The sequence below is a fragment of the Symphalangus syndactylus genome, chromosome 14 (assembly GCF_028878055.3).
Source record: "Symphalangus syndactylus isolate Jambi chromosome 14, NHGRI_mSymSyn1-v2.1_pri, whole genome shotgun sequence".
NCBI lineage: Eukaryota > Metazoa > Chordata > Mammalia > Primates > Hylobatidae > Symphalangus > Symphalangus syndactylus.
In genome coordinates, this window is record NC_072436.2 from 69,205,429 (window position 1) to 69,221,521 (window position 16,093).

Sequence of the window (16,093 nt, forward strand, 5' to 3'; positions counted from 1 at the left end):
CTTCTTGCAGGGAGCCTGTAGACAGATGTGTGAGTAGGAGAAATATAGCTGAATTATTTTCCCAGCAAGGAATATTAATAATTGATAACCCTGGGGAAGGAATGCATTCCCAGGGGTAGGCCTATAGATGACCGCTGTGGGAGTGTCTGTCTTATGTGGTTGAGATAAGGGATGAAATACGCCTGGGTCTCCTGCAGGGCCCTCAGGCTAACTAGGATTGGATTGGAAATTCCAGCCTAGTGAATTCTAGTCAGACCGGTTGTCTGCTCTTGAACTCTGTTGCCTGTTAAGATGTTTATCAAGACAATGCGTGCCCAGCGGGACATGGACCCTCATCAGTAATTCTAATTTCACCCTTGCCTTGTGATCCTGCTCTGCCCTTTTGCCTTGTGATCTTTTATTGCCCTTTGAAGCATGTGATCTCTGTGACCACTCCCTATGCGTACATCCCTCCCCTTTTGAAATCCCTGATAAAAACTTGCTGGTTTTGCAGCTTGGGTTTGCCATCACGGTCCTACCAATATGTGATGATGCCCCAGGAGGCCCAGCTGTAAAATTTCTCTCTTTGTACTCTTTCTTATTTCTCAGACCAGCTGACACTTAGGGAAAATAGAAAAGAACTTACATTGAAATATTGGGGGCTGGTTCCCCCAATACTCTGGCAAGCTAAGTTTATCCAGATGACTATGTTCTATTCAGCTGGATGGAAACAGTGAGTGAAAGACTTCCTCGAAGTCTCTTGAGGGCAGAGACATATCCTTCTTTACTTCTTGCTCCTACCTGCTGTGTGGAATGTGGAAGCTCTGGAGTTTCTTACTTCCAGGCTGCTGATATGTGAGAGCAAAATAAAGCTCTAAATTTTGAAGAGTTTTTATTTTTAATTTCCAAGAATGCTTTTTTGTTCTCTGAATGTTTCTTTTTAAAAGCAGCATTTTATTCTTTTTTGGTGATACAGTATCTTATTTTTTTTTTTTTTTTTTTGAGACGGAGTCTCGCTCTGTCACCCAGGCTGGAGTGCAGTGGCGCGATCTCGGCTCACTGCAGGCTCCGCCTTCCGGGTTCACGCCATTCTCCTGCCTCAGCCTCTCCGAGTAGCTGGGACTACAGGTGCCCGCCACCACGCCCAGCTAATTTTTTGTATTTTTAGTAGAGACGGGGTTTCACCGTGGTCTCAATCTCCTGACCTCGTGATCCGCCCGCCTCGGCCTCCCAAAGTGCTGGGATTACAAGCATGAGCCACCGTGCCTGGCCTCAGTATCTTATTTTTAAAGAACATTAAGGGTTTTTTCCATTTTTCTCTGCTTCCTGAATTATTTCTGTTACCACTGAGTTAATTTTTTTCTGTATATTTATTTTGATCTTTGTCATTTATGTTAGAGGCTTTCCTCAATTTTCTGGTAATCATTAACTGTCTGTTTATATTAAAGAATGAGGCACTAGGCCTGGCGCAGTGACTCACACTTGTAATCCCAGGGCTTTGGAAGGCCAGCGTGGCAGGATTGCTTGAGGCCAGGAGTTTAGGACCATCCTGGGCAATATAACAAAACCCTATCTCAAAAAAAAAATAAATTATCAGGACATGGTGATGTACACCTGTATTCCCCATTATTTGGGAGACTGCGGAGGGAGGATCACTTGAGCCCAGGAGTTTGAGACTGCAGTGAGCTATGATGGTGTCACTCTATTTCCACATAGGCAATAGAGCGAGACCCTGTCTCAAAAAAGAAAGAAAAAAAGAATGAGGTACTATAAAGATAACAGTGTGTAATGGGGCTTGTTGACTAGTTGGTCTCTCCACAGGGAATAAGGTGGGATCCAGAAATTTCTTGGGTACTTCTAAATGCCAGTATCTCTAGGTATTTTATCATGGGTTAGTCAATGTCCCCATAGAAGATTATTTGCCTAGCAATATAAGCCTGGGTGCTTGGACTGATTAAGTCATAGATGAGTGGATGATGGTGCCCCGAAAGAAGTGTTGAAGTGTTCAAGTGGAAATTGCCCAGGGTTAGTGATCCTCGGTTGCAGAAGTCCTCCTGATTCTAGCATGAATGGATAATACAACTTTCTTGAGAGAGGAGTCAAAGACTCTTCTCTTTTTCACATTCTTCTTGGGGTACCTGAAGATGTCTAGAAGAATCTTTTGGTTGGCTGTTGGTGTATCCACTGATTTCTTTATCTCCCAGCTTATCTCATTTTCTTTCAGGAGCCTCTCTAGGTTGTGAGAGGAGACCAAAAACCAACTAGATATCCACTCCACTTTAAAGCTTTGTCTGGTTAAATAAAATGAACCTTATAAGAAATGCTTAGCTCTTTTTGGAAAAAGTGATCTGTCTCTGTAATAATCTCTCCATACCCAGCAGTGCTTCTTTCCCTAAGGTGGCTTTCAGGAGTATGGTAAGAGAGGGCTTATGAGATCTTATAGCTTTGAAAAATAAGCTCTCTAGTACCAGATGGTATACTTGCACAATCAGAAATATAGTCCCCAAGTATTAAAGGACATTATCAATATAGAGAAAGGGCAACTCACAGGATATTTGCAAATCGTATATTATCTGATAAGGGATTAATGTCCAGAATATATTTCTTTAAACCCCTACAACTCAAAAAGAAAACAATCTGATTCAAAAATAGGCAAGGGACTTGAATAGACATTTCTCCAAAACAGAAGTACAAGTCGCCAATAAGCACAAAAAAAGATGCTTAACATAACTAATCATTAGGTAAATGCAAACCAAATGGAGTGGTAGCTCATGCCTGTAATCCCAGCAGTTTGGGAGGCTGAGTTGGGAGGATCATTTGAGTCCAGTCACAAGACAACCCTAGGCAACAAAATGAGACCCCATATCTACAACAAATTTAAAAATTAGCTGGGCATGGTGGCACATGCCTGTAGTCCTAGCTACTTGGCAGGCCAAGGTGGAAGGATTGCTTGAGCCCAAGAGTTGAGGCTGTAGTGAGCCATGATCATGCCACTGAACTCCAGCTTGGGTAAAAGAACAAGACCCTGTCTTGAAAAATAAATGAAATAAAATTGCATTCTGAGTTATGGGAAAAATAAAATAAAATGCAAACCAAAACCTTGATAAGGTACCATTTCACACTCATTAGGATGGCTATTATTTAAAAAAAAAAAACAGAAAAGAAACTACTGTTGGCAAGTATGTGTAGAGATTGGAACCTTTGTACATTGTTGGTGGGAATGCAAAATGGTGCAGCCACTGTGGAAAATAGTATGGTGGTTCCTCAAAAAATTAAACATAGAGTTACTATATGACCTAGCAATTCCACTTCAGGATATATACCCAAAATAATTGAAAGCAGGCCCTTGAACAGATATTTGCATACCAACCATTATTCACAATAGGCAAAAGATAGAAACAACCCAAATGTCCATCAATGGATGAATTGATAAACAAAATAGGACATATACCTATAATGATATTACTCAGCCTTAAAAAGAAAAGAAATTCTGATACTTAAACGTGGGAGACATAAAGCCAAACACAGAAGGACAAATATTACATAATTTCACTTACATGTGATACCTAGAGCAGTCAAATTCATAGATACAGAAAACAGAATGGTGATTTCCAGAGGCTGGGGTAAGGGGAGAATGGGGAGTTAGTGTTTAATGGGTACAGAATTTTTGTTAGGAATGATGAAAATGTTCTGCAGGTGGATTGTGGTGATGATTGCACAAAAATGTGAATGTACTTACTGTAAATGAACTGTACACTTAAAATAGTTAAGATGGTAAATTTTATATATATTTTACCACAATTAAATTTTAAAAAATGAAATGATGTGCCGGGCGCGGTGGCTCACGCTTGTAATCCCAGCACTTTGGGAGGCCGAGGCGGGCGGATCACGAGGTCAGGAGATCGAGACCACGGTGAAACCCCGTCTCTACTAAAAATACAAAAAAATTAGCCGGGCGTGGTGGCGGGCACCTGTAGTCCCAGCTACTCAGAGAGGCTGAGGCAGGAGAAGCGCGTGAACCTGGGAGGCGGGGCTTGCAGTGAGCCGAGATCGGGCCACTGCACTCCAGCCTGGGTGACAGAGCAAGACTCCATCTCAAAAAAAAAAAAAAAAAAAAAAAAAATGAAATGATGTAATCTTCAAGGTTGAAGATTTATTGCCCTAATAGCAATAGGATGTGGGGAAGGGTGATGGGCTTCTCTTGCCTCCCTCCCTCTCATTGACATCATCTCCTACAACTTTATAACTGGTTTTTGTCTCATATCTGTCCCTGCACACCGTGACCAGATACCCACATTGCTACCTCATTCCTTCATTGTCTTTTGGCTTCCATAGTTTCTGATAAGAAATTTGCTGTAATTCTTATCTATTTTTTCCCCTCTGTATGTTTCCCAGCCCCTTCTTGCTCTTCACTTCTTCACATCTCTGTTCAATGGTCTTTCCTCAAACAGCTATTAAACTAACCATTCTACTTAAAATGGCCATATTTTTTTTCTGCCTGCTTTTAAGACTTTTCTCTTTATCACTGGTAATAGCCAGCCATGAATTAATAATAGATGGCACCAGTGGTAGGAAGTGAGACAAGAGAAGTTCATCAACCCTTCCTTACATCCCATTGCTATCCTGATAATAAAGGTTCATTCCCAAGGAGTATTTCTGACTGTTCAAGGACACCATGTGGACCTGAAGAGCCTGTTTTTCAAAGCTATGGATTGTGTAAACTTTCTCTCATCATACACCTGAAGGCCAATTCAGGGAAAGAAGCAGTGGAGGGTATGGGGATGCTATCTTAGAGAGAGATTTTTTTTTTCTAAAAGACACATGTTTCTTGCAGCCTTCATTTAACTTATGTAATCGAATAAAGCTTTAAACCAGAGTAGGCAGCCCTAAATGGATGTACACGTAACACACAACTTCAAAATACATGGAGCAATGTGAATAGTGATCCTGGAATTGTGCACTGTAGTGGCTCTGCTTATTAGCCCCTTCCCACTCTTCACTTCTTCACATTATTCACATCTCTGTTCAGTGCTGTTTCCTCAAACAGCTCTTAAACTAACCATCCTACTTAAAATAGCCATTTCCCCAACCATCCCATAACTCTGCTTTATTTTCCTTTGTAGCATTTATTCACAACATACCATTTTATTATTTATTGGTTACTTTTCTGTTGTCAGTCTCCTTCACTACAGTATAAACACCATGGGTGCATCTTCATTGTCTTATTCATATCATATACCCAGTTCCATGATCAGAGCCTAGAACATTCATAGTAGATGCTAAATAATATTTGTTGAATGAATGTATTTTTGTATTTACTTGTTATATTATTTAATATGAAGTATGTATTAGTCCATTCTCACATTGCTATAAAGAACTACCTGAGACTGAGTAATTTATAAAGAAAAGAGGTTTAATTGACTCACAGTTCCACAGGCTGTACAGGAGGCATGGCTGGGGAGGCCTCAGGAAACTTACAATCAGGGCAAAGGGGAAGAAAGCACGTCTTCACATGGTGGCAAGAGGGAGAGAGAACTAAGGGGGAAGTGACACACACTTTTTTACCATCAGATCTTGTGAGAACTCACTCACTATCACGAGAAGAGCAAGAAGGAAATCTGCCCCCATGATCCAATCACCTCCCACCAAGTCCCTCCCCCGACATTAGGAATTATAATTTAACATGAGATTTGGGTGGGGACACAGAGCCAAACCATATCAAAGTATACAGCTAATATTTATAATTGTTTTTGAGTTTATCTTCTTCATTTTTATATTTTTTCCATTCATTCTGCAATCCCTTAACCTTGTGTCATGTATACAGTCAGTTTGAGAGGTGGGGGGGAGAGAAAAATGTATAAAGTAAGAGCTCCACAAAGAAATCCCCACTTCCTGTGGAATACATTTCAAAGTCTTTTGCAAGGAGATTGGACATTCTAAATCCAAGGGGGGAAATAGGTTTTGTTTTAATTTGTATTTATTTATTTATTTTTTTTTGAGTCGCAATCTCACTCTGTTGCCCAGATTGGAGTACAGTGGTGCGATCTTGGCTCACTGCAACCTCTGCCTCCCGGGTTCAAGTGATTCTCCTCCCTCAGCCTCCCGAGTAGCTGGGACTACAGGCGCCTGCCACCACGCCCAGCTAATTTTTGCGTTTTTAGTAGAGACGGAGTTTCACCATACTGGCGAGGCTGGTGTAGAACTCCTGACCTTGTGATCCGCCCGCCTCGGCCTCCCAAAGTGGTGGGATTACATGCGTGAGCCACCGCGCCCGGCCAAGTTTTACTTTTTTAAAGCACTCAAGAAGTTCGGTTTGTTTCTAGAAACGTGGAAGCATCCGTCTGCTTCCTTCCAGCGTCCCTTTGCTTCCTTCCAGCCTCCCAAGGAGCCCAATTCCTTAATTTTCCCTACAGAGAATAGCACCAGGTCCGAAGCAGCCTGAATCAAAGCTCCTCCTTTGGTAATTGACAGCTGGGGGAAATCCTACTGAGGCCCACCCCCACCCTCCTCCTTGCTAGGCTGACAGGCAAAACTCGGTGGCAGTGGCTTCCAGCTCAGCCAATAGAAGATGCGGGGGCAAGAGCCTGTGTAAACAAACCCAGAGTGCGGCGCCTTGGTCTCCTCCCCCACGAGTGGGCCGGGCGCATCCTTGGCCCAATGCCTATCCCAGGCTACCGTAGCGTCCTTTCAGCCAATCAGAGCCGGCGTCTCCCACAAGGAGGTGTTCCACCACAGGAAAAAAATGAAGGAAGAGAAAAGACAGACATTAAAACCAATCAGAAGCTGAAACTTCTGAGGGAGTGGGCGGGCACCGCTTCATATTTAGACCAATAAAAGCCACATATGCCATTCTAGGCGACCGAACGGCATCTTCTTTGGCCCAATAGACGAATGGGGCGGTGCCCGGCAACCAATGGCTTGGGTTCGGGGGCGGGGCGAGGAGGCAGTGTGCAGTAAGAGATAACCTGGCAAGTGGTAGTGGCGCTTCTCGGGTGCTGTGCTTCACGTTTTGGTACTAAAGGCCGAGACGGTTCTGGCGACGGCGACCTCTACGGCAACGGCTTAAGCTCTCGGCGGAGTGGCAGAGTACGATCTGAAGGAGGGGCTTCTGGTCAGCCCAGGTGGGCTCGGGTGCCCGGGCTGCTGGGGACAGGACTCGAGGGAAAAGCCGTTCTCCCGGCTCTGGGGGCGCCCTGCGCCTCCCTTTCTGCCGCCGTCGGGGCTGTGAGGGGCGGCATGCGCCTGCCCGAGCTCCTGTAGGGAGGGAAAGCGCGCGGGGTCCCACGTCGCGGCCATCGGCGAAAAGGGGCGTCTGCTGGGGTCAGCCCCTGCCCCTCGGGGGCGATAGGGAGTTTTCGTCCCTTTCCCCCCCGCACAGGTGCTCTGTCTCCCCCGCACCCCCACCCAAGTTCCTGACTCCCCTCTGCGTCCTCTTAACACTCGAACCGGATTCTTGGCCTGAGTCCCATTGCTACCCAGGTGCAACAATGCTAGGCAAATTGACCCGCGCTGCATCCCCCGCCCCTCTCCCCGGCCTGGAGGGGGAGGGATTGCGCGTCGTGCCCTTCCCCCATTCGCGGGCCCCTGCGCGTCCTCTGCCTTTTTATACTTGCTCCATCTCCCCCTTGACTCCAGCCCTCATTCTTCATGCCTCATTTGCCTGGGAAACGTTCGCCACTTCTCTTGTGCCTTGCGGTCCGTGAGTGAGTCCATCACCCCCTACCAACCCCTAAATTCCATTCTCATCTCTCCAGAAAACTAGCATTTTCCACTTGCCTCTTCCAGGCAGCTGGAAGGTGAACTGAGAGAGGCAGAATAAGCCGAACAGGGAGTTTGGCAAGGTTGGGAACTTTCATCGGTTTTGTTCACGGTAAACTGTTTTTGCCTTCCTTAAGATGGCATTTGACCATTATACCCGCTCTAGAATCTTTGTCCTAATGCAGTTCTTTTGGTGGTAATTGCTGAAAATGCAGTTGAAAAGGGCTAACTAGAAGCAAGGGATTTAAATTTTGTTACTATTATTTTAAGTAAATTGAATTGGATTATACTTTAAACAGCTTAACTGGGGTTTCTGGGAGTTTGTAGTGTAAGGGCCTGGCTACCCTACTTTGTCATAAAATACAGAACATAGTTGTACAGCACAGTGTGATGTGATCACACCCAACCTATGAATGGATAATAACAGCATTGAATCTGTTGAAAAACAACATTCCCTATTCCCTCTTCACCTTCATAGTATATTCGTTTGGTTTCTAGTAATGTCGGTTCTAGCTATATGTTTTTAGATAATAGTACAAACTATGTTGTACCTAAGTAAAATTATACCAACAATTTTATGGGGAAAAGCTAATGCACTGCTCTTAGTTTTGATTAAGATTTTAGACGTTTGAAAATATAAATTCAGATATTGGACAGTGAGGGTTTTATTTTGAAAGTTGGAGGAGATTGAAGTGTTGGGGTAAGACTGATAGGCTGCTTTGGCTACTTGTGTATCGGGGTGGGGAGAATATACAAGTTTTCAAAATCTTGTAAATTCTCACAGTGCTTAGTTTCCTGACTTTACAAAAATTGGAATTGTTTTTCCTAGCTTTCAGTGGAGAAATGTAAGCTATGAGTTTAACGTCATGTTCACTGTGTTTTGGCCAGGATTTTGCAAGCTTTTGTGGAAAAAATGATACTGCTTTCTTTATCCTGTTTGTAATGTATGTATCAATATGCTTCCTTGTATTTTACTGTGGTAAAATTGTATCTTGCATATAAAGAAAAAAGTCTATTATGGTGAATTAAAAGAAATCTTTACTCTGAGGTGGCAGCCTTGTCTAGTGGACCATATGTTTAAGCCTTGTTAATAAATCACACTAGAGCCTAGCACAGTGGTGTGTGCCTGTAATCTCAGCCACTTAGGAGGCTGAGGCAGGAGGATTGCTTGAACCTAGGAGTTTAAGACCAGCCTGGGCAACATAGTGAGACCCCATCTCAGTCAATCAACCAATCAATCACACTAAAAAGAGCAAGATCTTAAAACTGTTCCAACAAATGTCTGGGTGTCTAAAACAATGAAAAGAGTTTATGACAGAGTTACAGCAGTCATCAGAGAAAAATCCTGGACAAATTGCAAATCTGTAACAGTTGTGAATTGCTATGACTGCAGCTGAAAACCAAAGTTATTTTTGTACAGCCTTTTTTGGGAGTATTTGTGTTTAATAATAACTTGTTTGCAAATTTAGAAGACTCTAGCTATGATTTCTTCTTAGAGACCTTGACCTTGAGGAGCTCACAGTTTAATGGAAGAGAGAACTAGAAACCAATAATTAAATGCAGAGAATGAGGTTCTGCAGTACAAGGTATATACAGGGTGCAGAGAAGCACGATGGCACTGTGTTCTGACCTCATCTCCTACTGCTCTAGACTTCCTGAAGTGCCATTTCCTGAACCTACCTGTTTTTTTCCACCATCTGGACCTCTCTCTGTAGGCACCGTTCTCTCTCCTTGCAAGCCTTTTCCACACCTTATGTGCTTGGTGAAATCCTGTTTCTTCAAAATCTTGAAGCCTGCCTCTGCCTCATCCAAATAATTGTTTTGCCTATTTCTCTGTTATTTCTTTATAAATAATTATAGTCAATTCTCATTATTTGCAGTAGTTATATTCTATAAAGTTGCCAAGAACACTGAATTATCAAATATTCAACCCTTGTCCCCAGGGAAAATATATACATATATATATATATATATATATATATCTCACATAGATTACAAAATTCCTAAAAGCAACTCATCCTGGTAGATTGAATTTTCTTTACAAAAAGTAAAGGAAGTACAGAAGTGTTAAGCGATTTGCCTGAGGCCACTCCACTAACAGGTGCCAGAGTTAAGATTCAGACTCGTCCAGATGGCCCCAGAGCCAGAGCTTCTTGCACTACACTGCACTGCCCTCTGCTGTCTCTGTCCTCTGGTCATCTTTGTATGAGAGCTGAGACAAGACTGAGGGTCACCTTATTTGATCTTAGCTTGGGACTTGGGCAAACAGTGACATATTTTTCACTACTGTGTGTATATCGATGAGTCACCTTGAAAGCTCCACAGGTATTTGGGGATTACAAAGACATTTTAGCAAGTAAGCAAATTTGCAAATATGAGATCCACAAATAATGAAGATGAACTGTATTTGTAAGTGACTGCTAGGGTCTGTTTCATGATAAGCCCTTCCCCCAACAATGTGGACTATTTCTTTAGCTTATTTCATAGTTTGTAGATTTATTCATAAATTTATTCATATATATTCATTTGTTCAGTTTGTTCATTTATCATATATTAAGCACTTACCATAAATCAGACTCGGCTGGGCGCGGTGGCTCACGCCTGTAATCCCAGCACTTTGGGAGGCTGAGGCAGGTGGATCACGAGGTCAGGAGTTCAATACCAACCTAGCCAGGATGGTGGAACCCTGTCTCTACTAAAAATACAAAAAAATTAGCCAGGCATGGTGGCAGGCGCCTGTAGTCCCAGCTATTCAGGAGGCTGAGGCAGAGAATTTCTTGAACCCAAGAGGCGGAGGTTGCAGTGAGCCGAATCGCATCACTGCACTCCAGCCTGGGCGACAGAGTGAGACTCCATTTCAAAAAAAAAAAAAGTCTCTTTTTTTTTTTTTTTTTTTTTTGAGATGGAGTTTCGCTCTTGTCGCCCAGGCTGGAGTGCAATGGCACAATTTCAGCTCACTGCAATCTCTGCATCCTGGGTTCAAGCAATTCTCCTGCCTCAGACTCCAAGTATCTGGGATTATAGGCTCACACCACCACACCCAGCTAATTTTTGTATTTTTAGTAGAAACAGGGTTTCACCATGTTGGCCAGGCTGGTCTTGATATCCTGACCTCAGGGGATCCACCCACCTTGGCCTCCCAGAGTGCCGGGATTACAGGTGTGAGCCTCTGCATCCAGCCTCAAACTCTGCTTTAATCTGTGTTGAACAAGCTGGAGATTAAGGTCCTGCCTTGTGGATTTTATATTTGCCTAAGAAAGACAGATAAGAGCTAAGTCAGGAGCTCTGGGGAAAGGCCCAGGTTGGAATTATAGATTCACTTGACCAAGGTAAACCTGGTGTGCCTGCTCCTACTTCACATCCCCAGACATACTTCCAGAACATTTCTTTTGCATTTTTGTGTAAAAACTCTTCCTTTTGAACCTCTCTCCATTGTCGCATGTCAACCTCTACTTGTCTTTTGTTGATTTTGAGGCCACTTGCCCAGTAAGTGGCAGGATATTATAGAAGAATCATGCTGACCTGGGTCTTTGAATTCTGGTTCTGCTACCTACCAACTGAGTTCCTTTGGTCAAGCTCTTGGACTTTTGAGCCTGTTTCCTAATTCCAAAAGTGGTATATGATGTGCTAGTCCCTGGTGGGTTGCAAGAAAGAGGCACACACATATCAGCTTTGGTGATGAGGGCTGAATGTAAACTTGGATGGAAAGTCATCTAAGCAGCCATATTGTCTCTTGGCCCTAGTACTTTCAAAACAGAACATTAATTTAGCAGTATTTAGTATTTGAGCTCTGAAGACCTGCCCTCTTTTCCTTTGTTCACTCAACATTTGTATTTTCCAAGAGAGAATATCTGATTGGATTAGTCTGTCACCTTCTAAAAACAGAAGGCCCCTATTAGGGAGAATTTTGAGCTATGCCATGTCCTTGGTGATTGATCTCCCCGAAGTTCAGCCTATATGTTGTCCTTAGCTGAAGTACTGAGCCCTGATCCAGTCACTTGTGGCCAAAGAAGTAAGATTGGTTTTATGCATTATCAGTCACACAGATATGCTACAGATATGCTTTTTTGTGTATGCCACAGTCACACAATAGTTGTATTGTGTCTGGAGTTGGTTCCTACCTGTGGGTTCATGGCCTCACTGACTTTAAGAATGGAGCCCCAGACCTCGGTGGTGAGTGTTACAGCTCTTAAAGATGGTATGGACCCAGAGTGAGCAGTAGCAAGGTTTATTGTGAAGAGTGAAAGAACAAATCTTCCACAGCCTGGAAGGGGACCCCAGCAGGTTGCCACTGCAAGCTCCGGTGGCCAGCTTTTTTTCCCTTATTTGTCCCCTCCCATGTTCCGTTTCTGGCCTATCAAGAGTGCCCTCTTTTCAATCCTCCCCACGATTGGCTACTTTTAGGATCCTGCTGATTGGTGCATTTTACAGAGCACTGATTGGTGTGTTTTACAGAGCGCTGATTGGTGCATTTTGCAGAGCGCTGACTGGTGCATTTTATAATTCTCTTGTAAGACAGGAAAGTTCCCCAAGTCCCCACTGGACCCAGGAAGTCCAGCTGTCCTCACCTCTCACTATGACTGTAGCATATTTTAAAAGAACCCTTTGGAGAGTTTCTTTAGAAGACGATTGAAAGTATAGCAGTTCTAGAGTTTCATGGCCTTTTGTCCAATTTAAATACTTACCTAATATAATCATAGATAATTATTAATAAAGAGTCTAACAAGGTAATTGCCACATGTCAGATATTCAATACATCTCCCTTTTGGTGTTGCATTTAGTATTATAGTGTGGTTATTTGTTCATATGGCTGTTTTTCATACTAGACCATGAGCTCTTTGAGGGCAGGGTCTGCAGTTTCAACTGTAGGAATTCTGAACTCTTACTGAAAGAATGGGAGGATAGAAAGGCTTCCCAGAGAAGGTATTATTTAAGCTGATTCTTTAAGAGTGAGTAGGAATGCTTTCCAGGTAAATAAAACCTTCAGACATCATTCCAAACAGAGACTAGCAGGTGCAAAGGCACAGAGATATAGAGATGGTGAAGTTTACTTATGTGCTGTTTGTATTAAAAATACAAAGAGCAGGCCGGGCGCGGTGGGTCAAGCCTGTAATCCCAGCACTTTGGGAGGCCGAGGTGGGGGGATCACGAGGTCAGGAGATCGAGACCATCCTGGCTAACACAGTGAAACCCTGTCTCTAGTAAAAATACAAAAAATTAGCCGGGCGTGGTGTCGCGCGCCTGTAGTCCCAGCTACTAGGGAGGCTGAGGCAGGAGAATGGCGTGAACCCAGGAGGCGGAGCTTGCAGTGAGCCGAGATGGCGCCACTGCACTCCATCCTGGGCGACAGAGCGAGACTCCATCTCAAAAAAAAAAAAAAAAAAAAAAATACAAAGAGCAAATAGAAACAAAAATTAAAAATCATCTAGAGGAAAAACTATGAATGGGCTTGGCCAGAGGGCATGTCACAATTGAGTTAGCTATGACCATAGATACTCAGTAATGGATGGAAGTTTTAGGGAAAGAGTATAACATTCTCAGGTTGTTGGCAGAGTATCTAGAACAATTTAGACATACAGGTAATTGAATTCTGGGAATGATTACACTGTAGGGAAATCATTTACTTCTTCTCTGCCTGTGAAGCATATATGTGTTGCACACTGTTCAAGGTCCTGAAAATGAGACTTCTTCTCAAGGAGCTCATGAGCAATCAAGGGAGACAGATGGGTGAGCAGCTGATTATCATGTGACAAGTGAGGTAATAGAGGTATAACAAAAATACTATCTAAACAAGAAGAAAGGAATAATTAGTAATATATGGAGTGCTGGGGAAAGATTTCTCAAATGAAGCTGGCTGGGTGTGATGATGGCTCATGCCTGTAATACCAGCGCTTTGGGAGGCAGAGGTGGGAGAATCCAGGAGTTCAAGACCAGCCTGGTCAACAGAGCAAGACCCTGTCTCTATATTTGAAAAAATAAACAAATATTTTTTAAAAATGAAGTGATATTTGAGCACTCTGGAGCACTATACACATATAGGACAGACTGAAGGAATGTTAACTTAATTTGTTAACAAATTATGTTAATTTGAGTTAACATTTTTAAACATTTTATATTGCAGAAATAGTACATATTCACTGTTGTGAAATTAGAAATAATTGATTGGCAAGGAGCAGGGGACTACAAAGCACTCCACAGATCCACCATACTGAGACAGTGGTTAGTGCTTTGATGGGTTTATTTTATACTTTCTATGCATATACATGTATTGTATACATACATATGCATGGTTAAATAGAAATGGTTCATCCTAGGTGTTCTGTTTATCCCTTTATTTTTATGAAATAAATCCCCAAAGAGTACATTTGCTTTGTCCAAGGGAATCTTTTGTTATATGCTGCTGTACATAATGAAAACTGAAAAAGGGGCTAACATTTCAGCCTAGTGACCATGTGGGCTTGTAGTGATTTAAATAGAGGCCTCATGAGAGGCACCTTTGGAAATGAATTTGGTGTGTGTAGGTGGTTATGCTTGGCATCATTTTTTGTACTAGTATGATAGGGATGACTTCAGTGCCTGCCATCAGGGAACTGGTTAAGTAAACTGTGGTACATCCAAATGATGGAATACTGTGTAGTTGTAAAGAATGAGAAAGACCTATGTATTCATGTGGAAGAACTAGATATTGTGTGTGTTTTTAAAAAAGGAACAAGGAATGGTATATGGATGGTATAGTGTATATGGTATGCTACTTTTTGTGTTGAGAGAGAAGAGTAGAATAAGAATATACATGTGTTTGCAGAGATAACTTATGAAATGATATATAAGAAACCAATTAAAAGTGTTTGGCTGTGGAGGGAGAATAGGACTATGAATGGGATTTTGCCACATACATTTATAGATAGTCATATTTTAAATTTTTTTGAACTACGTATTTGCACACATTACCCTTTTAAAAATAAGTGAATGAAGGAATGAAGTGGGATTGTGAGTACGAGATAAGAAAAAGGTCCTATGGGGTTGCCCATCTTTCTAGTACCCAGAGAATATTAATACATAGCAATAGCAGCAAAAATTGGAAGAGTAGCCCCAGGAAGGTGGGGAATCAGCCTTTCCGTTGTCTTTTCCTCAATTTCATATATTTTAAAAAATACTCTGAGAACAGTAAAACAATTTAAAACACAAATGTTTCCAGAACCTGTAAAATAAAAGGAATATAGGGCAGCTTTGTGTAGTGCACATCCCGAAAATGGGCTGATTCACCTCAAGAGGCAGACAGTCAAGCTCTCTAGCCTACATGGGATACATACATGAGAAAAATAAGAAAAACAAAAGAAATGTAAAAATAAATGAAAGTAACACTTATCCCTGATTATAAAGGAAATCACATTCTTTTTACAATAATTTAACAAAATATAAAGAAAAACCTTTAGGCTGGGTGCAGTGGCTCACGCCTGTAATCCCAGCACTTTGGGAGGCCAAGGTGGGCGGATCACGAGGTCAGGAGATTGAGACCATCCTGGCTAACATAGTGAAACCCTGTCTCTACTAAAAATACAAAAAAAAAAAAAATTAGCCAGGCGTGGTGGCGGGCGCCTGTAGTCCCAGCTACTCAGGAGGCTGAGTCAGGAGAATGGTGTGAACCCGGGAGGCGGAGCTTGCAGTGAACCGAGATCGCTCCATTGCACTCCAGCCTGGGCGATAGAGTGAGACTCTGTCTCAAAAAAAAAAAAAAAAAAAAGAAAAACCTTTAATTCTGGCACTCAAAACATTCTGGTTTGTTGCTTTTTATACTTTTTTTATGCATATAAACATTTTTAAAAGTAGAATCATAAAATATAGTCTTGTCACATTATATTTTGGACATGTTTCTGTGGCAGTAAATATATCCTGGCATCATCATTTTTAATAGCTGGCTGTATATTAAGTGAATCATTGCCACTCCAGAGGTGAATTTCCTTATATATACATTTTAATGGACTTGAGCAAGCATTTTTGGACTGAATTCATAGAAGTAGAATTTCTGGAGGAAAATAGCAAAAAAGCAGTTTTAGGGTTTTTAATAGAAATGTTCAAATTATCCTGCAGGAAAATGGGTCCAGTATATACTCCCACCAACAGTGACGGAGTTCCAGTTTCCCCCTTCCATTTGTCATCTTTGCTCGTCTTTAAGCAGAAAATCTCATTGTTTTAATTACATTTTCTTTAATTTCTAGTGCTTTTGAGTCTTTTTTATATGCTTATTGGCCATTTTTATTCTTGTGGGAAGTGGCTTATTTCTCCATTATTTGTTTTTTTCTGAGTAATTTTATAAAATTATAAAATAATTTTATCTTTTTTATCACTTTTCTTTTTC

General features: G+C 42.0%; 1 protein-coding gene across 3 annotated transcripts in view; it reads left to right on the top strand.

Annotated features, from left to right (window-relative positions):
• The first annotated feature begins 6,924 nt into the window (after window positions 1–6,924).
• PAIP2B (poly(A) binding protein interacting protein 2B) overlaps window positions 6,925–16,093 on the top strand; it is a 118,710-nt gene continuing 109,541 nt past the window's right edge. For 2 of the 3 annotated variants that reach the window (XR_010115668.1, XM_063617881.1), the window contains exon 1: window positions 7,516–7,674. The gene's annotated coding sequence lies outside the window, so the exon portion shown is untranslated. Of the gene's footprint in view, window positions 7,066–7,515; window positions 7,675–16,093 lie in introns of those variants that run through there. The other variant, XM_055242720.2, reaches the window with a different exon arrangement.